The sequence below is a fragment of the Coenobita brevimanus genome, chromosome 55 (genome assembly GCF_032717465.1).
Source record: "Coenobita brevimanus isolate Jiangsu-jjx chromosome 55, ASM3271746v2, whole genome shotgun sequence".
NCBI classification, from domain to species: Eukaryota; Metazoa; Arthropoda; class Malacostraca; order Decapoda; family Coenobitidae; genus Coenobita; species Coenobita brevimanus.
In genome coordinates, this window is record NC_137008.1 from 24,700,287 (window position 1) to 24,723,790 (window position 23,504).

Here is a 23,504-nt window from a genome sequence, read left to right on the forward strand (position 1 = left end):
CAAACGATTGCATTCACTTCAGAGTGAGTCATGGCAGCCTGAGAATCAACGTACATTTTGCTGAGTTGGCTTGGAGAACATACTAATGACACGAATATGAGAGAGAGAGAGAGAGAGAGAGAGAGAGAGAGAATCTCAGCTGATGACATGAACTCGGTACACCTGTGGTAGAGTCCCAGGCCGCTCCATCATGCTTCATCTCGCCTCCTACCTCTCCTGTAGCTTGTGATGACGTAAAATTATGGAGAAATACAAGAAGAAGCTGAAAGAATGAACCAGGAAAAGAAAGAAAATGAATGAGAGAAAAAAGAATTGAAAGAAAATGAGAAAGATGAATGAGTGAATGAATGCAAGGAAGAAGAAAAATGCAAGTAAGAAAGTGAACAGATAATAGGAGATGGAAAAGACAAATTATAAGAATCTGGGGTGAAGAGAAGATAATTAAGGCAAAAGGATTAAGAAATGAGAAAGGTGAAAGACAGACAAGAAGAAAAACGAAAAAAAAAAAAAGAAAAAAGGACAGAGAAAGGAAATGGGAAAGTAATGAAAAAGGTAAAAAAAAAAAAAAAAAAAAAAGAAGCCTGTGGTGTGACGTTGGGTAGAAATGGAGAAACCTTTGTTTGAATATCAGGCCTCATCGTGGCTTCTACTTATATTATTGCCTTATTGCTGTAATATTGGGAAGACAGGAAATAGATGAGAGAGAGAGAGAGAGAGAGAGAGAGAGAGAGAGAGAGAGAGAGAGAGAGAGAGAGAGAGAGAGAAAGGCGAAAGAAGAAATAAAAATATGAACGGATTAATATAGAAAGCGAATAGGAGAACTAATGGAGACAGAAGGGAAAGGACGCAGGCAAGAAAGTAAGCGAAAAACAGAAACTTAAAAAAAAAAAAGGACATAACCAAAGTTAACTAAAGGGGAATGAGATAAAGAACAGGATAAAGAAAGAAGCTGAAGCTTAAAGGGTCAAGGTGTTAAGTGGGTACAGGTGTAGTAGAGTGGCAGGCCGCTCCACCTTGCTACATTACGCCTCCTACTCTTTATGGTGATGCTGAGTAAGATGGTACTGATGAGGGTGATGCAGGTCAGTTCTGATGATAACCCAACTTCATCACGCCTCCTACATCTTTTATAGCTTGTGAGACAATACAGGAGTACGTAGCAGCACACAGCAAGTACATATAACAGGAGGCCTATTGGCCCATAACTATGTTATCTGTTAGGGAAGCACCTGATTCTCAAGATATAACCAACGTGTATGAAAAAATGAGAGCAGAGAGGGAGGCTCTTCTCTGCCCACCACACCCTCTGGACAAAGCTGGAAAAAGACAAAAATAAGAACATGATTGATGGGGAGCAGAAATATGTATATCTGTATATGTAAACGAATGATAACAGTATATATTATTGTGCCAGCAACCTCTAATCATACAACATATGAAATCTTAAAACGTCCTCTGATTTAAGTACAGCAAAGTGTTCTTTGTTATTGCTGTGGATGTTTTTAAAAGTGTTATGAGTAACAGTCGGAGATGGTTTCACCAGGTGGAGAGGATGGAGAAAGAAAGCCTGATTAGAAGAGTATATGTGACAGGTGGAGGGGGGAGTGGGAGGGCAAAACTTAATATATGATGAATTGACGGAGTAAAATGATGTATGAGAGATGGGGATGTGAGTTTGAGAAGAGCAGCCAAACGGTAGGGGACAGGGCGACATGGAGGAGGAGGCCTACAAAAGGTACTGGCGCCAACCCACCCCTGAATCTCGTCTCTTTTATGCTTCTGTACGGAATCATGCCAAGTGTGTTCTTCGCTATACTAAGAATAATTTCATTCGCCCTAAATGCTCTGAAAACTTTTTGACCGAAATTATTCCTGCTCTTTCTGACGCCTTCACAAAAACCTATCTAACAATTTGGTTCATCCTCCTTCCCTCTTGCATTTATTTTTTAAATCGATGTTATTAATATATCTTAGATCTATTCGTCATTTACTTCCATTAGTGGGATGTGAAAAAATGGGAGATCACAAAAGAGAAGGGGAGAGAAAAGCTGACGTAAGGACATAGTTGAAAGACGGAAATAAAGGAAGACGAGAGAGAGAGAGAGAGAGAGAGAGAGAGAGAGAGAGAGAGAGAGAGAGAGAGAGAGAGAGACTAAATGGAATCAGAAAGAAGAGAGAGCAGAATGACACGGAGAGAGAAGTAAAAAGGGAGAGGAAAGAAAATCATAGAGGAAGGTAAGTTATAAAAAAGGGGAGGGGGGAAGGAAAGGAAAATAACTGGAAAGCGAACAAGAAAGAAAAGGCGAGAAATATATAGGAACATAAGAAGGGCAAATATGACAAGGAGGAAACTAAAATATATACCGGAAAAAGGTGTAAAAAAAAAAAAAGGGAGGAACAATCAAATGTCTGAACTAAATACACCTGAGTAGAGTGGCAGGTGGGTTGGGCTTACTTCATCCCGCGTCCTACATCTTTTGCAGCTTGTGGTTCAATATAATATCAGTTTTGGTCATACACATAAAGAGTCCCACCTCTCTTGGAGCTTCTCGTGTAATATGATAGTACCTTTGTCTTTGGGTCGTACTTATAAAGGATCCAAACTCTCTTGCAGCTTGTGATTCTTTTATGTAGTAGAGAAGAATGAAAAGTGGCAGAAAAAAACATATAATAGGAAACAGAAGGAGCGTCAATGAAAAAGAGAAAAGGAAAGAAAAACGAGACAAAACAAATCATAAGGAACGCCAAGCTAACAGGTTGAAACACGATCTTTTTCTTGGATACTCAGGCCCGTCCATCTTACGTCTCCTTGACTCCTACTTGTCCTGTTGCCTTATTGCTGTTATATAGCTAAGACAGAAGAAGAAAGTACAACAGGAGTGACTAAAATAGAGAAAGTAAGAAAAGAATGAAAACGGAAACAGATTAAAACATAAAAACTGATAAAACATTGAGCAAGGAGAGACAGATATGTATATAGCAAGAAGGGAATAAAGAAAAAGGTAACCAAGGAGAAAAAAAAAAGAAAGAAAACGAGAAAGAAAAAAAAGAAAGAAAAAAAGAAAAGGAGGATCGATGTCGGGGTGCAGGTTTGAACCCCATTCAGGTGTGACAGAGTCTCAGGCCGCTCCACCTTACTTCACCTCGCCTCCTACCTCCTTTGTAGCTTGTGATGATGCAGTATAATGCCCAGATCTAAGAAGATGATGATAGTAATGAAGGTGACTTATGATGATGGTGATGATGATGATGAAGATGATGATGTGTAGGTGGTGATGATGGTGAAACTGGTATAGATTAGCTTTGGTAAGATGTTAAATTTATGGATATTAATGATGATGATGATGATGTTGGTGGTGATGGTGGTGGTAAATGTGGTGATGTACAGTACAATAGCTTAGTACTGATAATGATAATCTTACTTTATTCCGGCCATTATCTGTCAGGTAGCTAGTGATGCTGTAATACAGTGGACAATGAAGGATGGAAGAATAAGAGAAAGTAGAGCAGTAAAGATGAAAGGAAATGAGAGAATCAAATAAAAATTAAGACATAGATGGAAATAAAAGGAAAAAGAATGAATGAGTTGATAAGGAATATGTCAACGAAAGGACGATAGGACAAAGTAAAACAAAAGAACCATTGAAAAAAATATAAATTTTAAGAAAAGTACAAAGTATTCGACTAATAATAATAATACTCTTTTGATTTTTCTTGCCAATCTCTTCCTTCCTCGTAAAACAAGAGAATTAGATAAAAAAAAATATATATAAGAAGTCAAGGGGAAGGAATAAAGATGAAAATAGAATATAAAAAGAATGAAAAAATAGGCGCCAGTGGTGTTGTGTAGAACTATAGACACCTTTATTAAAGTCCCAGGTCGCTCTACCTTACTTCACCTTGGCCTCTGCTTCCCTTGTTGCTTTATTGCTGTATAATAGTGAAGATAAAGGTGAGGGAAAGAATCGAAAAAAAAAAATCAGGAACAATGGAAGGAGATAGAAACAGAAGGAATGACCAAGAGAAGGAAATGAGGAAAAAGAAAAAAAAGTATGTAGTATGAAAAATAAAGAAAGATGGCAACTTTGAAAGAAATGAGAATAGAAAAAATGAAACGAAGGTGAAATATTGAAGAAACGAAATAATGGGGGAAAGAACGAGAATGAGGTATAATTGACTGCGGAATATAATGATGATGATGATGATGATGATGATGATGACTGATGTGATATGCTGAGGATGATGGTGATGATGGTGATGTAGGCCAGTGTTTATGACAACAATCTTCATTTCACTTCCTACCACTTTTAGTTTTTACTTCTGTAATAAAACTTGCTTAAAGGCCGCCTTCGGCGGATTTACGCTCGATGCCAAAAGGCCAGAAATGAATTATAACTCAGGAACTGATGGCCCGATTTGACTGGGAATCATTTCATCTTGAAGATAGAACATGTTAACTGTACCCTACTAAAACAAAAATTGCGCTACCTGCGCCGGTTTTTGCTGTGTTATGGTAACGTCAATGCCCATAAAGAAAGTGATTCGCCTAAAGGCCGCCTTCGGCCTTTCAAAAGGCCAGAAATGAGTCATAACTTGGGAACCGGTGTCCCGAACTGACTGGAAATTGTTTTGTTCTTCAAGTTAGAACTTATTAATGGTACCTTGCTCTAACAAAAATTGCACTACAATGCACTGTTTTGGCTGTGTTACGGTAACAAACGGACAAACCAACAAACCAACAAACACAAAAATCGGATCATTATAATAAAGATGGCAGAAAAAAGAAGCAAGAAGGAGAAAGACAAATGGAAATAATGAGAAATTCATTAGTATAGATATAAATCAATAAAAGCCAAAGGATAAATGAGTTAATCCATACAGTAAATGCGAGAGAATCTAAGATAGCAAGAAATAAGCAAAAAATAAAAAGGATTCAGAATAACATGGAAAAGAAAGTAATATCAAAGAAAGGTGAAAGAAAGAAGGAAAGAGGTGAAAGAACGAGAAAAATGAGCACAAGAGAAACACACACACACACTCTCTCTCTCTCTCTCTCTCTCTCTCTCTCTCTCTCTCTCTCTCTCTCTCTCTCTCTCTCTCTCTCTTCGAACATTATTCCTGGATACGGTCTTGCTTAGACCCTTCACTCCTATGACGTATTTACGAAGCCTGGAGCATCTCTGGCAGCGGTTCTGTCCGTCTGCAGGTGACGATTTTTGGATGCCAGATGTTGCACTAGCGTAGAGCTGAGAGACGAGTGAAAAAACACTTCACTACATCATATCATACCTTACCACACCACACCAAACCACACCACACCACACAACAGCACACATTACCAGCCTCACAAGACGCAGCACAGCACAGGAATTATCACCACACAAACTCTGCCTCCCACACCACTACAACTGAGGGGCCCTGTAACTCCGGCATCTAGTATTTTTGTGCTTGTATGTTTTGTTCTTGCTGTCTCCTGATTATATGATTCAGTTTTGGAGAGATGTAAAGAGGATACGTTCATTATAGCCTTTATTTACCTCTTCACTGCGGGAGGATTACCCAAAGCTTAGTGACATAGCTAGGAGGTAGCATTTTGTTGAAGATTAAACACAACAGTTTCATTTAGATGCAAGACGTCGTAAACTGAACAATTATGAAACATTTCCGTTAACTCCTCCTCTAATAACGATACAGTTAGATTTGTTATTTGCAGTCTACTGCTGACGGTGTGGTGCCACTGAGAGAAATAGTAACGGTCAATGAGTTATTAAACATTTTCCCTCCTTACTTCCCCTTCTCCCCTTAGAGATTAAGATAAATGTGTGTGTGTGTGTGTGTGGATGAGTGTTTTGGTGAGCGTGTCGTCCTGCCTTTGCCACCCCCCGACAGAGGAGAAACAGCTTAGGTACATAGATAGGTAGTCCTCTGTTTATATCAGCAGTATGGGGAAAACTGTGTATATCTTTTACTTCAGTTGTTTACATCCATTACAAACTGCCGTTGCGTGCATCCTCTCCAACGGTTAGAGGGTGACTGACGTGATTCGTAGTTTCACTGGGGTTCATTTACTGCTGGAGTAAGAGAATGACCAGAGAAGCCACGTACTAATAATTTTTGTCAGTTTTTTTATTATATTTTGACTGTACTCAAACCTCACCATAACTTTTTCAGTACGATGGCCTTCTTTTAGGCAATTCTCCCTACCCTCACGTGATTTTATTTACCTGAGGAAAGACTTACTAACCTTGAAAATATTGTTGTGACTTTCATTTACTCCTGTACTAATTAAATGGGTGCCTTCCAAGCTAAATACAATCATCTTGCAGGAGTACAGTAAGAATATGTCAGGGATATAAGTCATGTAACTCAAGGGACGGAGAGAAAATATATTTGAATAATGTAATTATCGTATCCCTTTAGGTCTGCTGGTCACACATCAAAGCCTCCACTACGATTACGTCATATTTGAAGTAATCCTGACATCAGTGCTGTAGGCCCTGGAAAAAGAAGAAAAATGCGGCTATGGTTCATCAGACATTGGATTAATTCTTTATTTTCCTTGTTTTATACTCACAGACTTACCACACCCTTTGACAGTAGCTGTCTAACATTGGCCAACCGGTCCATTATGATAATCATGATCATGTTGATGATTACCATCGTAAAATTGATATGTACTTCATTCCTTAAAATCGTCACACAAATACTTGTACTGCATTCCATATTTGATTTTATTTCATAGTTTATTTTATTGTTATGAAATTATTAAGAGTGGAAAAATGGAGTGATTATAAAAATACCAAAAAAGGGAGATTTAAGTGTGTGTGGAAACTGATGGGGGATAACTTTGACACCCGTAGTTGCAAAAGTCTTCCAAAATCTTGTTGAACAGAATAGAGCCAGTAACTGATAGAATTTTAAGAGAAGAACAAGCGGGATTCAGAAAGGGTCGAGTTTGTAATTATCAGATTTTCATTGTATGGCATCTAATGCAACAAGCTAGTGAGATGAAAATGCCACTTAGTATGTGTTTTGTGGATTTTGAAAAGGCGTTTGATCGTGTTTCACGTGGAGCTATGTTGAAAATTATGAGATTCTATGGTATACCAGAAAAGTTTGTAAATATTATTACAAGCCTGCATGAAGGTACTTTTTGTAAGGTAATGGTGGGTGGTTCTTTGAGTGATCCATTTGAAGTTAGGTCAGGAATGCTTCAAGGAGGAGTTCTTTCGTTTTTACTGTTTGTTTTGGTTATAGATTATGTTATGAGAAAGGTTGTAAGGAGAACAGGTGCAGGAATTAACTGTAAAGAAAATACGAAGCTGATGGATTTGGACAATGCTGATGATATTGTACTGATTTGCGTAAGTATTTACGAGATGCAGAGGGTGCTTTATTGTCTGGTGGAGGAAGGAGAAAAAGTGGGATTGGTAATAAATTGTGGAAAGACTGAAGTTATTAATATGAACGTAGAGAACCAAGTCGATTGTGTAATTGGGAATAATGTGGTGAAGAATGTAGAAAACTTTAAATATCTGGGAACGATTGTATTACCTAATGGATCATTAAACAATTATATTGAGGAGAGGATTAGGCAGGCTTGGCGAGCTGTTGGAATGTTGAAATCTGGAATAATAATATGCTTTCGATACACTATAGTTAATATTTACACGTCCATGGTTAGATCAATTTTAATTTATGGGCATGAGTCATGGTACAGTACAATTGCAACAGATCAGAAAGTTTTAGGATTTGAGAGTAAAATACTGAGAAGTATTCTTGGGGTAAAGTGGCAAGACAGAGTTACAAATGAAAGAGTGAGGGATATTGCGAGAGTGGAACAAGTTGATGAATATGTGAGACTGTCTCGCTGGAAATGGCTGGGGCAGTGTATAGAAAATAAGGCAGTTTAATACAGGATGTGTCAGAGTGGACTGCAAAAGGAAGAAGAGGCCGAAGTAGGCCGAGGGAAATCTGGTTGAGGACAATGAAAAGAGAAGCAGGAGAGTAGTGTTGGTGGGACCTGAAGGAGATGGCAAGAGACAAATATTGGTGGAGAGAGGGTTCATCGAGGCCCTATGCAACCCGTGGGGTGCCACAGGAAATGATTGATTGATTGACTGATTGACTGAATATGGTTGAGAAGGTAGAGAGAAAAGACGATGTAAAAGAGACGAAAAGTAAGAAGTGTGACAAAAATGATGTGCAGAATGATAGGGGAAATTAGAACAGAAATGACAAAAAGAAAAAGGAGGGGACGAAAGTAAAATACAGGCCAGCTGAGACAGAGAGAGAGAGGTAGAAAAAAGAAGAATGAAACAAAACTTCAAGTAAAGCAAGAAGGAGAGAGATAAAATAATAAAAAGAAAATTAAGAGCGATTTAAATAACAAAAAAAAAAGAGAGAGAGAGAATTAATCAAGTAAATGCCAAAGAATGGGTGACAGAAAGCAGAAGGTAAAAAGGAAAGGATGATGAAAGGTATATAAAGAGAAGAAAGGAATAGAGAGTTGAAAGCAGAAAGAAAGAGGAGAAAGGAGAGAGCAAAAGAAAAGAAAAGGAGATAATAGAGCATATAAAGAAAAAATGTTGAAATAGAAATAAAAGGATATAAATAAAGGATATATACTAGATGACAGGGTAGAACTAAGGACACTTTTATGAGAGTCCCAGGCAGCTCCAACTTACTTAACCTCGGCTCCTACGTCTCTTGTTGTTGTATCGATGCAATATAGTGAAGATACGAAGTACAGAGTGAGAAAGACAAGGAGAATAAAGGTGAAAGGAGAAAGTAATAAAGCAAAAAGGCAGGAAAGAATGGAAAGGAAATTGGAAGGAGGAAAAGGAACTGAAACGACAAATGAAAAAAGGAAAGAGAAAGAGAATGGGAAATCTTGGAAGAAGGAAGAAAAGGAGGAGGAAATGAAAGGAAGCGTGAAATAAAGACGACGGAAAGGAGGAAAGTGAGAAAGAAAGAAAATAAAGGGTGTTAAATCTGTAGTAAAGTCCCAGCCCACTTTATTTTATCTCTCCACTAACCTCTCTTACACAGTAGCTGGTGATATTGTAATACAGTGATGATTTTGATGTCATGTAGTTGAATTAGCCATTAGATTAATCAATAATCCTGCCATCACGCAAGACCTTCCTCCAGTATCAGTACGTAGAGATGTTGCTTCTTTAGCATTATTATATACAGTAGATATTTCTACCGTAAGTGTTCTGACGAACTGGCTTCAATTGTTCCTCCCCTTCACATTTTCTCACGAAATACTCGGGCAGCTAGGAGCGCCCATGAATTCACACTCTCTCCCCCGCAATGCAGAACCTCTGCTTATCAAAATTCATTTATCCCCAGAACTACAACTCTCTGGAATTCACTTCCTGGGAGTTGTTTCCCACAAACATTTAACCACTTCAATTTAAATCCAGTTGTCAGAAATATTTTATGAATGAAGGATGCCTTTAGGCACATGGACTTATTTTTTTCCCCTTTGTTTTTCCTTCCTCCATTCATTATCTATTTAAAAAAATGTGATGGTGTCAATAGGGAAAATGATGGTGACGATGATCGTGGTGTGTGTATTTCAAAAGATGATTTTGTTTAGTTCTGATGACAGTTAATATAATCGTACAAATCATGATGATGATGATGATGATGATGATGAAAAAGAGAGTTGTTGCGTTGATATTGTTGTTGTTGTTGTTGTTGTTGTGGTGGTGGTGGTGGTGGTGGTGGTGGTGATAATGATGATATTCAGTGAGTTGGTATTGATGGTAATAATGTTACTTCATCTTTCTTCCTGCATTTCTTGTAGCTCGTGATGTGTTATTATGGAGAGAGGAAATAGAAAGTAAAAGAAAGAAATAGAAAAAAATAGAAACGAGAAACCGCGAAATAACTGAAAAGAAAACTAATACAGACAGAAGACAAATTTCAGAAATTAATAAAAATGAGAAAGAATGTGAGACATACAGGAGACAGTGAAAAGGAAATGAGTATAAAAAATAGAAAGGTGAAAAGAATAAAAGTCTTGAAAGACATGAGTAGGAAAAAAAGAAAGAAAAGGAGATCGACGAAGGAAATGAAAACAAGAGACGAAGAAGACTAAACGAAAAAACTAAGGACATGAGAAAGAGAAATAAATGATTTGTGGAAGTAGAGTAAAATGGAACCTGACTGAGATGGGGTTCTGATTCCCGACACCTTTATTAGAATCCCAGGACATTCCCCCTACATCACTCCTACTGTACTTCCTTTGTTGTTTTTTGTTGTAATATAGTGAAGAAAGACAGTAGAAAGGATTACAGAAATGGAGTAAATAGGAAAACCAGAAAAAGGAATGAAAGAAAGAACACGAAGACAGTGAATGGAAATGAAAATGGAAATGTGAAAAAAGAAAGGACATGACAAAAGGAAGAAAGGGGAAATATAGAAGTAAACTGAGAAAACTAGAAGAAAAAAGAACGGAAATAATGCAACGCTTGAAATAAAGGAGAGGGAAAGAAAGAAAGAAATGGGAAAAAAAGAAAATAAATCATACATGGGAAAGTGTTAACTCGGTCCACCAGTACTAGAGTCCCAGGCCGCTCCATCTACCTCATTTTGCCTATTACCTCCACTGTAGGCTATGATACGGTAATGGAGAATGATAGAACGAAGGAAAGAAACTCACTAAAGGTAACCTACAACGAGAACATCGGAAAAGAATAAAAAAAAAAAAAAGACAGAAATACAAGCGAAATAGGTAAAGAAATAAGAAAGGCGGAAAGAAAGACAGAAAGCGAATGAGAAAAATGACAGAAGAAAGTGAGATTGAGAAAAATTAACAGATGAATACAGTGAACAAGAAAACTTTGAGTGAAAAAGATAATAGATACTAGGAGATCCAAAACACATATTATAAGAAACTACTATGGTGAGAAGATAATAAAGGTAAAAAGGTTTATAAATTCTGATGGGAACAGACAAAGAAGGAAATAATTAAAGAAAAAAAAAAGGACAAAATAAGGAAACTCAGAAGTTTAAAAAGTGTGGATGCATAAAATATAAAAAGAAAAAGAAAGCCTTCATGTGTGTGTGGGTCGACCTGGAGACACCTTTGTTAGAATCTCAGGCCGCTCCACCTTACTTCACCTTGTCTCCTACTTGTCTTGTTGCTTTATTGTTGTAATGCAGTAAAGAAAGGAGAGAGAGAGAGAGAGAGAGAGAGAGAGAGAGAGAGAGAGAGAGAGAGAGAGAGAGAGAGAGAGAGAGAGAGAGAGAGGTCTGAAATAGATAAAAAACGGAGTTAACCTCTCCAGTCTCATGTCTACCTGTATATACAGTAGATATAGGTAGAAAAATATATATTGGAGTACACAGATCAAAGCATAAAGAAATTATCTATCTGTCTATCTATAGCCATACGCCATAATCCCGTAAAGGGTGGTTGTTTGTCTTTGAGTTGGTTGTTTTACAGGAAGGGGCGCTAACCCTTCGCCAACCCACTTGTTGACACACTAAGGAACACACATGGGTTGGTTATAGGGTTACTACCCAGCACTGTAAATGATCTCTCGGCTTACAGGAAACTACCTGGCTTGTTTCTCAATATGAGCCACCTGAAAAAGTAGGAAGTGTACTACTGTGAGAGGAGAGATAGGATAAATAGGAAGAGAGGAGGGTAGACATAGAAAAAATTGATATAGATAGAGGAATAAGTTGGCTGCACTACATCAGGTGAGTGGATAAAGGCCTCCACGACCTACCAGAGATATAGAAAAGATCTGGTAAATAATAAGAGATAGAACAGTACTTCACTGATTAAACCCCGGTCTCCAACGTCCAGCTAGGAGTCGATCTATCTCGGTCCGTCCTGCTTACCACTTCTCCATCTTGTCTCTTACTGTGCCTTCTATTATCATATCTTTCTTTATTATCCTTCCTTTATCATACATTCTGCATCATACTTTGCAATACAATCTCTTATAATGGTTCATATTATACTTTTCATCATATTCAGTCTTTACTAAACCTTCCCTTATGAAACTCTCTTTATATTCATTTTACATTCTTTATCGCACTATCTGCATTATACCTTTTTCTGTCATACTCACTATTATACTCTGTAGTGCTTTCACCATACTCTCTCGTACTATATTTCTGTCTCTGTGTTATATTCTCTTTCCCTTTCTTCACAGATCTAGAATCCTGTTCCAGTTGCCGCCAAACGATTGTATTCAGTTCAGAGTGAGTCATGGCAGCCTGAGAATCAACGTACATTTTGCTGAGTTGGCTTGGACAACATGCTGACACGAATATGAGAGAGAGAGAGAGAGAGAGAGAGAGAGAGAGAGAGAGAGAGAGGGGGGGGACGAAAAAAAGTAAAAGACTGAGATGGGAAAAGAAAAACTGAAAAGGAAAAACGAGAGAAAAGGGAAAAAACTGAGAATGGAGTGCGAAAAAACGAAAAAACAATAGATATCACTTAAAGTAATGGCGAAAGAGATAAAGAACAGGATAAAGGTGTAAACTTAACTAGAAATATGTTTATAGGACAGGAACGCCACGCCGGAGGTTATCAAGAAAATGAGCTAAACGCAAAATCAAGAAATGTGAGGTCAAGGTCATAAGGAAGGCCAATTTCATCAACGTTTCCACTGGTTGAAATGCTGCCACCAATATGTATCTGTGTATGAAGGTTAATTAAGGTATCTTTAACAGTTTTTTTCGGAAATGAGCTAAACGCAAAACGGGATGGAGGGACGGAAGAACGAAAAGACGGAATGGCGGTAGGAGGATATGACCACACTATATGCCCGGGCTATATACAAGGCGGGGCATAAATATAAAGGATAATGTGTTAAGTGGATACAGGTGTAGTAGAGTGGCAGCCGCTCCACCTTGCAACATCACGCCTCCTACTCTTTATGGTGATGCTGAGTATGATGGTACTGATGAGGGTGATGCAGGTCAGTTCTGATGATAACCCAACTTCATCACGCCTCCTACATCTTTTATAGCTTGTGAGACAATACAGGAGTACGTAGCAGCACACAGCAAGTATAGATAACAGGAGGCCTATTGACCCATAACAAAGTTATCTGTCTGGGAAGCAATTGATTCTTAAGATTAAACCAACTTGCATGAGAAAAGGAGAGAAGAAACGATGGCTCTTCTCTACCCACCACACCTTCCGAAGAAGATCAAGAATAAAGCAAAAATAACGTGATTCTTGGAGAGGAAAAAACTGTAATTTTGTATGTATATATATATACATATATATATATATATATATATATATATATATATATATATATATATATATATATATATATATATATATATATATATATATATATATATAAGCTAACAGTAAATCCTATCGTGCCTACAATCTCTATGGGATAATTATTAAAATGGTAACAAATATAATGGTAGAATGCATTCACACTTAAGTACAGCAAAGTGTTGTTGTCGTATTGATGCGGTTGTGATTAAAATCGTGAAGAGAAATATTCTCAGATGGTTTGACCGCGTGGATATGATAGAGAATGGGAATCTGACTAGAAGAGTGTATTTTTGACTGAGGTGGAGGGGGAGAGTGGGAGGGGAGGACAAAGGATATCATGAAGGGATGGAATGGAATGATGCATGAGTGTATGGGGTGTGGGTTGGAGGTAGGGTAGCCATATTACAGAGGACAGGGCGACATGGAGGCGATTTGTTTGTCGCCACTCATTACCTGATTAATGTGTCTGGCTATAGACATAGATGAAAGGCGTTGTCTTTTGTGAGGGTTGCCTTACATGGACACCCACGACAAACGAATTTCCGTAAAGTCGTAACGTAATGAAACCCTTAAAAAAGGGCTGCCACAGCCATAATTTAACTATGTAATGTCCTAAAATACTTCTGTAGGGGTCCAAACCATCACTAGACATTACAGTGTAATTGTTGAAAGTGTTTTTTGAGATAATTTACCACAAAGTCTGGTTTAATTATTCCAAAATACAGGTTAAACTGATATATTTTGTGATGTAATATTGTAGTGACCTTAGCCATATTTATAAAGCATCCTTCCACACTGCAGTTTGTGATGCTGTAATACTGTAGCGACTTTTGGTCATATTTATAAGGGATCCTACCTCTTTTTCATTTTGTGATGAACTATGGTGGGGAAGAAAAAAGGTGATTATTAAAATCAGAGAGAGAGTAACAAAGAAAATGAACATCAAAGGAACAATGAAAGAAAAACTAGGAAAAGAATATTAGGAAAGAAGAACAAGAAGAGAAATTTTAATTAATATGGACGGCCAAGATTACAGGTTGAACGCAAGACACTTTTGTTGGATTCTCATGCCTCTTCACATTGACTCCTACTTATCTTGTTGCCTTATTGCTGTTTAATAGCTAAGAAAGGGGAAGAAGGCACAATAAGAGTGAATAAAACATAGAAAGTAAGGAGAAAATGAAAACTAAAGCAAAAAGGGAAAAGAACTGAAAAAAAGATTGATCAAGAAGAGACAGATATGTAAATGACAAAGTAGAATAACAAGAAATAGCCAAAGAGAGGAAGAATGAAAACGAGAGAGAGAGAGAGAGAGAGAGAGAGAGAGAGAGAGAGAGAGAGAGAGAGAGAGAGAGAGAGAGAGAGAGAGCGAAATAAACAAAAGAAGGTTCAGTGTCAGAGTGAAGGTTTCAACCCGATACAGGTACAAAAGTCCCAGGCCTCTCCACCCTCCTTCGCCTGGCCTACTGCCTCTCTTGTAGCTTGTGATGATGCATTATAATTACCAGATGTAAGAAGCTGATGATGGTAATGGAGGTGACAGCGATGATGATGTTGGTGATGGTAATGGTAGTGAAGAAGAAGGGCAGCTTTGGTAAGATGCTAATTGTACTCTTATGGATATTAATGCTGATGTGATGATAATGCTGCAGTGGTGATGATGGTCGTGGTGATAATTGCAGTAATATTCAATAGCTTAGTATGACAATGATAACCTTACTTCATCTCGTATCATACCTGTCCGTGAGCTTGTGGTGCTGTTATATAGTGAACAATGAAGGAAGAAAAAGAGAAAGTAACTCACTAAAGACGAAAGGAAGTGGGAATGAAAGAAATAATAGGATTCAGATGAAAAAAAAAGAAAAGGACAATCAGAGTCATTAAGGAAAGAATCACTGAAGGGAGATAAAAATGACAACGTAAAACAAAAAAGTATTGAAAGGTAAAAAAAAAAAAAAAAGGATTTGATTAATTAGTCAAAATCTTTTTTATTTTGTCTATTCTTTCTTACAAAAAACGAGAGAATGGGGTACAAAATACATGTAGTATGGGCGACAAAGGAAAGAAAAAAACTATAAACAAGAAAGAACAGAAAAGGAACCCATGCTCCTTCTTGGATCGAACTCCAGACACCTTAATTAGAGTCCGGAGATGCTCCACCTTACTTCACATTGGCTCCTACTTGACTTGTTGCCTTATTGCTGTAATATGGTCAAGAAAAACGAGTGGAACGGAAGAGGAAAAAAAGGGAGCGAACAATGAAACGAAGAAAGGACGGATATAACGAAATTGGGTAAGATTGGTGAAAAAAATAAAAAGTGGGAGGGCCAAAAAATAAGAAAGGAATAAAAAGATCAAAAATTTTATGGAAAGAAATCCAGGAAGACAAGATTGAAACAAAGGTGACATATATGAAGAATTAAAGAACGTGGGAAAGGAAGAAAAGGAGATATAAATGGTAGAGAAGGATAATGATGATCATGTAGGTCAAGGAAGTGAGATGAGATTTGTGATGCAGATAATGATTGTGGTAGTGGTAACGATAATGGTGTATGTCAGTGTTCATGACAGTATCCTTACTTCATTCCACCTCATGCCACTTACAGCTTGTGCTCCTGTAATATAATGAAGGCAGACAGGAGCAAGAAAAAGAAAAATGGGAATAATGAGAAATGTATTAATAGGGAAAGAGAGATATACATGGCCAAGGAAAACTGAGTAATCAATAATGCACATGCCAGAGAATCTGGGACAGTAAGGAGAAAGCAAAATACAATAGGGATGACAATAACATAAAAAAAAGGAATATAAGAAATAAGAAAGAAAGAAGAAAAGAGGAGAATGAACGAAAAAATGAAACAAGATACACACACACACACACACACACACACACACACACACACACACACACACACACACACACACGAACATTATTCCCGGATCCGGCCATGCCTAGACCCTTCTCTCTCTCTCTCTCTCTCTCTCTCTCTCTCTCTCTCTCTCGAACACTAATCCTGGGTACGGTCTTGCTTAGACCTTTCACTCCTATGACGTATCTGTAGAGCCTGGAGCATCTCTGGCAGCGGTTCTGTCCGTCTGTAGCTGACGATTTTTGGATGCCAGATTTTGCACTAGACTACAGTAGACCTGAGAGGTGAGTGAAAAACACCACACCATACCACACCACACCGCACTACACCACACACCACCACATTATCAGCCTCCCACAACACAGCAGAGCACAGGAATTATTACAACACAAACTCAGCCCCCCACACCACTACATACCAATTGCATTAACCGAGGGGCCCTGTAACTACGGCATCTAGTATTTTTGTCCTTGTATATTTCGATCGTGCTGCCTCCAGATTATTTTACTTTGTTTTGGAGAGAGGTTTCAAACCTTATACGTTATTATAGCCTTTACTTACCCCTTCACTGCGAGAGGCTTCCCCAGTGCTTAGTCACATCGCCTGGAGGTAGCATTTTATTCAAGCTAAAACATGAGGATTTCATTCAGATTGAAGACGTAGTAAAAGTGAACGATTATGAAACATTTCCGTTAACTCCTCCTGTAATAACGATACAATTAGATTTCCTTTTTGCAGCCTACTGCTGACGATTTGGTGCCGCCGAGAGATATTGCATCAGTCAATGAGTTATTAAACATTTTGCCTCCATACCTCCCCTTCTCAACTTACAGGCTAAGTCTAAGACACCAGTAAATGTGTGTGTGTGTGTGGATGAGTATTTTGGCGAGTGAGTCTCCCTGTCTTGGCCACCCCGCCACCCTCTTTGAGAGAGGAAACAGCCTAGGTATATAGATAGATAGACCTCTGTTTATATCAGCAATATTAGGAAAGCTGTGTATATCTTTTACCTCAGTTGTTTACATCCATCACAACACTGCCGCTGCGTGCATCCTCTCCCACGGTTAGAGGGTGAGTGACGTGATTATTAGCTTCACTGGGGTCCCTTTACTGCAGGAGTGAGAGAATGACCCGAGAAGCCACGTACTAAGTATTGTTCGTCTGCTTTTTATTATATTTTGAATATACCCAAACCTCACCATAACTTCTTCAGTACGATGTCCTCCTTTTATGCTATTCTTCCAACCCTCACGTGATTTTATTTACCTGAGGAAAGACTTACTAACCTTGAAATAATTGTTGTGACTTTCATTTACTCCTGTACTAATTAAATGGGTGTCTTTCCCAGCTGAATACAGTCGTCTTGAAGGAGTAAGAATATGTCAAGGAAATAAGTCATGCAACTCAGGGGACTGAAAGGAAATATCTTTGAATAATGTTATAATTATCGTATCCCTTTAGGTCTGCTGGTCACACATCAAAGCCTCCACTACGATTACGTCATATTTGTAGTAATCCTGCCATCAGTGCTGTAGGCCCTGGAAAAAGAAAAAAAAAATGCGGCTATGGTTCATCAGACTTTATACTAATTCTTTTTCCTTGTTTTATATTCACAGACTTACCACACCCTTTGACAGTAGCTGCCTAACATTGGCCAACCGGTCCATTATGATGATGATCATGATCATGTTGATGATTACCATCGTAAAATTGAATGTACTTCATTCCTTAAAATCGTCACACAAATACTTGTACTGTATTCCATATCTGATTTTATTCCATAGTTTATTTTATTGTTATCATATGGTTAAGAAGATAGAGAGAAAACATGAAATTAAAAAGGCGAGAAAGGAAGAAATGTGACAAAAATGATGTGCAGAACGATAGGAGAAATTAGAACAGAAATGACAAAAAGAAAAGGGAGGGGACGAAAGAGAAATACAGGCCAGCTGAGACAAAAAAAAAAAAATTCAAATAAAGGAGAGAGAAAGACAAAATATTATAAATAAGATTAAGTGCAACTTAAATAGTATAACTAAAAAAACAGAATTAATAAAGTAAATGCCAAAGAATGGGCGACAGAAAGCTGAAAGCAAAAAGGAAAATGGGGTGAAAGGAATGGACAGAGGAGAAAGGAGTAATGAGATGAAAGCAGAAAGAAAGAGGAGAAAGGAGACACCAAAAGAAAGGAAAAAAAAATACAGAGTAAACCAAGAAAATTGTAGGAAAGTAAAAAAAAAAAGATGTAAATAAAGGAACCTTTGTCAGAGTCCCAGGCCGCTCCACCTTACTTCACCTTGGCTCCTACGTCTCATGTTGTTGTATCGCGGTAATATAGTGAAGATAGGTAGTAGAGAGAGAAAGACAAGGGGAATAAAGGGGAAAAAGGATAAATTAATAAAGCAAAAAAGCAGGACAGATTGGAAAGGAAACTGGAAGGAAGAAAAGGAGATGAGACGAGAAACAGGAAGAAGGAGAAAGAAAATGGAAAATGAAGAAACAAGGAAGAAAAAGAGGAGGAAACGAAAGGAAGCGTGAAATAATGGAGAATTAAAGGATGAATCGGGGAGAGAATGAAAATAAGGTACAAATGGTGAATGTGTTAATTCGATACACCTATAGTAAAGTCCCGAGGGGTTACACTTTACTTTATCTCGCCTCCTACCTCTCATGTACCTTGTGATGCTGTAATATAGTGATGATTTTGATACAATAAAGTTGTCTTTGGTGGTGGTAATGAAGATGATGATGATGATAAAGATGATGATGATGATGATGTTTACAGTGATGTGGTGGTATTAGTACTGGTGAAGATGATTTAGGTAAATTTTGATGCCTGTAATGATAATTATGTAAATGATGATGATGATGATGTTCATAGTGGTGGAAAAGGGAGCAGTATTGTTTAGTGGTGGCGGGTGAGATTGTGGTGGTGGTGATGATGATGATGATAATATACAGCAAGTAATAACTGATGGTAATAAAGTTACTTCATCTCACTTCCAGCATTTCTTCTAGCTTCTGGTGCATCATTATGGAGAAAGGGAATAGGAAGAAAAAGAAAGAAATGAATAAAAGATAGAAACGAGAAATCGCAAAATAAAAGAACAATAAAATAATATATTCTGAAAGCAAAATTGAAAGTGTAATAAAAATACGAATGAATGGTGGACATACAGGAGACAGTAAAAGGTGAATGATTATAAATAAAGAAGGGAAAAGGAATAAAAAATATGAAAAACACGAGGACGACAAAAAGGAAACAAAAGGATATGGACGAGGGAATGAAAACATGAGACGAAGGAGACTAAAAGGAAAAAAAAAGGACAAGAGAATGAAAAGTAAAGGGATTAGGAAGAAGAGTCAAAAGGAACCCTGACTGAGCTGAGGTTCTGACTCCCAAAGCCTTTATTAGAATCCCAGGACGTTCCCCCTACATCACTTCTACTTCTGTTGTTTTATTGCTGTAATATATTGAAGAAGCACAGAGAAAATAATATAGGAAAAGAGTAAGAAAACGAGAAAAAGAATGAATGAAAGAACCCGAAGAGACAGTGAATGAAAATGAAAAAGGAAAAGGGAAAACAAGAAAGGACATGACAGGAGAAACGAAGGGGAACATAGAAGTAAATTGAGAAAACTGAAATAAAAGAGAAGGGGAATGAAGCAACACGTGTAATATAGGAGAGGGAAAGAATGTAAGATAGAAATAAAAAAAAAGAAAAGAAAATGAAGCATAAACGGTAAGGTGTCAATTCCGTTTACCTGCACTAGAGTCCCAGGCAGCTCCACCTTACTTCATCTTGCCTCCTAATTCATCTGTAGCTTATGATACGGTAATGGAGAGAGACAGGAAAAAAAAAATAGTAAAGATAACCCAAAAGGTGAAGATGGGAAAGGAAAAAGCAAAAGACAGAGATACAGGAAAAAGTGGATAAAGAAATACGAAAGGCAGGAAAAAATGGAAACGACCACTGTAACGACAGAAAGCGAATGATAGGAATGAGAAAAGAAATGAAGTGAGACTGTGAAAAATTAAGGAATGAATACAGTGAAGAAAAAAAAATGAGTAAAGATGAGAATAAATACTAGGATATCGAAAGCACAAATTATAAGAAACTGGAATGATGAGAAGATAACAAAGGCGACAGGATTAAGAAATTAGGATGGGAGCAGAAAGAAAGGAAATAATGAAAGAACAGAAAAAGGGAAAAAAGAAGGAAAATTGGAAGATTAAAAAAATGTGGATAGATAAAAAATTAAAGTAAAAAGAAGCCATGGTGTAGGTGTGGGTAGAACTAGAGAAACCTTTGTTGGAATCTCAGGTCGCTCCACCTTATTTCACCTTGGCTCCTACTTGCCTTGCTGTTTTATTGCTGTAATATAGTGAAGAAAGGAGAGAGAGAGAGAGAGAGAGAGAGAGAGAGAGAGAGAGAGACCTTGAACAGGTAAAATGGAGACGGTACTGAGGCGGTATACTTAACCTTTCCAGCCTAATGTCTACCTGTATATATATATATATATATATATATATATATATATATATATATACAGAAAGAGAGAGAGAGAGAGAGAGAGAGAGAGAGAGAGAGAGAGAGAGAATGTACACAGATCATAAAGCAAAGAAATGCTCTATCTATAGCCGTACGCCACAATCCCGTAAAGGCATTGTTTGTCTTTGAGTTAGTTGTTTAACGGGAATGGCCGCTAACCCTCCACCAACCCACTTGTTGACACGTAAGGAAAACATATGTGTTGGTTATATGGTTACCATCCAGCGAGGTAAATGGTGTCCTGATTTACAGGAAACTGTTTGGTTTGTTTCTCAATATAAGCCACCTGAAAGAAGAAAGATGTGTACTAGAAAGTGACGGGAAGATGGGAGAAATATAAGGAGTGAATGGAAGACGTCGATAAAAATGATAAATGTTAAGGAAGAGGTAGGCTGCACATCAAGTGAGTGGATGACGGTCGCCACGACGTACCACAAATATACAAATATACTGATATATAATTGGAGGTAGGACAGTGCTCTACTGATTGAACCCCAACGCCCAACGTCCAGCTGGGAGTCGATCTATCTCGGTATTCGCCTCCAGCTTACCACTTCTGCAGCTTGTCTCTTATTGTGCATATATTACCATATTCTTGCTTTATTATCCTCTCTTTATTATACTTTCTGCATCATACTCTGCTATACAATCTCTTATCATGGCTCATATTATACTTTTCATCATACTCACTCTTTCCCATACCTTTCCTTATGATACTGTCTTTATCATATTCATTTAAGATTCTTTATCAAACTATCTGCATTATACCTATTTCTGTCATACTCTATTGTGCAAGGCTTTCATCATACTCTCTCTAACTATAGTTCTGTCTCTGTGTTATATTCTCTTTATTTCACTTCCTTCACAGCTCTAGTATCCTGTTCCAGCTGCCGCCAAACGATTGTATTCAGTTCAGAGTGAGTCATGGCAGCCTGAGAATCAACTTACATTTTGCTGAGTTGGCTTGGAGAACATACTAACGACACGAATATGAGAGAGAAAGAAACAAGGAAAGAGAAACAAGACAAATATAAGTAAAGATGAGGATATATAATAGGAGATGGAAAAGAGAAATTAAAAGAAAATAGGAGGAAGAGATGATGAAGGTTAAAGCATTAAGAGAAACGAAACGAGAAGAAAGAAAAGATGAAACTAACAAAGAATAAGCAGAAAAGAGGACAGAGAAAGAAAATTAAAAAAATGAAATGGGGAAAAGTAAATAATCAAATAACAAAAAGTGGTGCCAAAGCACAGCCAACCCGTCCCCGGCAGTTATTTTAGTGCTGACGTATCAACACAACAGGATATCTAGTTAAATATGTCACATATCAGATTTGTGGTAAATCGGGTGAAAATTGACGAATTTATTCCCATTTGAAATTTCAGGCCCGACCCACCTGACATTCATCCCCCAACCGCTAACTGGAGGGTGACCTTCTGATATAACGAGGCATGTTATAGGATGCAGCTCTGAAACGTCGATATCACGAATTTGAAAGGAGTTATGGCGACAAACCTTTGTATTTATTTATTTACTTTTTTTATCCTACAGCCTCGGCCTTGGCCCAGTTTGGCCCAAAATATAATCAGGGGATCAGAAGATCATACCCCATTATCCATGTACTTTTAGTCATAATCGCATCATTAGTTTTCGTGTAAAGTTGTTAACGGAGAGGAAAAAAAAATGAAATAAATAAATAAAAAAGACAGACAAACCGAGTGGAAATTATACCCGTCCTTGAGCCGCGCCGACAAAGATAAGTAAAAAGAAGCCAGTTTGACGATTTGGGGCCGAACTATTGAAACCTTTGTTAGAACCTCTGGACGCTTCACCCTACTTCACCTTGGCGTCTACTTGTCTTCTTGCTTATTGCTGTAATATAGCGAAGGAGGGAAGGAAGGAAGGGTGGAGAGAGAGAGAGAGAGAGAGAGAGAGAGAGAGAGAGAGAGAGAGAGAGAGAGAGAGAGAGAGAGAGAGAGAGAGAGAGAGAGAGAGAGAGAGAGAGAGAGAGAGAGAGAGAGAGAGAGAGAGAGAGTAAAATATTGAAAAGGGAAAGCAAGAAAGAAAGGCAATGGAAAGGAGATAGGAGACACAAGGAAAAGGAGAGAGAAACGTATGGAAAAAAACGGAAATCTAGAAATAAAAGATGTGACTTTACGTAATGGGAAAGAGATAAAGAACAAGAAAAAGAAGTAAACTAAGACTAAAGGGTCAAGGTGTTAAGTGGGTACAGGTGTAGTAGAGTGGCAGGCCGCTCCACCTTGCTACATCACGCCTCCTACTCTTTATGGTGATGCTGAGTATGATGGTACTCATGGGTGATGCAGGTCAGTTCTGATGATAACCCAACTTCATCACGCCTCCTACATCTTTTATAGCTTGTGAGACAATACAGGAGTACGTAGCAGCACACAGCAAGTACAGATAACAGGAGGCCTATTGGCCCATAACGAGGGTATCTGTTAGGGAAGCAATCGATTCTAAAGATATCATCAAAGTGTATGAGTAAAGGAGAGTAGACAGGACGGCTCTCTTGTGCCTACCCCAGTCTTCAGATAGCTGCAGGAAAAAGAAAAAAATACCAATATGATTGTAAGAGAGGACAAACGTCTAAGTTTTTATAGATTAAAAAAATAAAAGTAAACACTCTTGTGTCTGCAATCTCTAATCTATAATTCTTAAAGTAAGAAATTATTATATCCAAGAATGATTTCATATTTAAGTACAGCAAAGTCTTGTTTTGGTACTAATGTTAATGTGATTGAACACGTGAAAAGGTATAGTCTGAGATTGTTTGACCACATGGA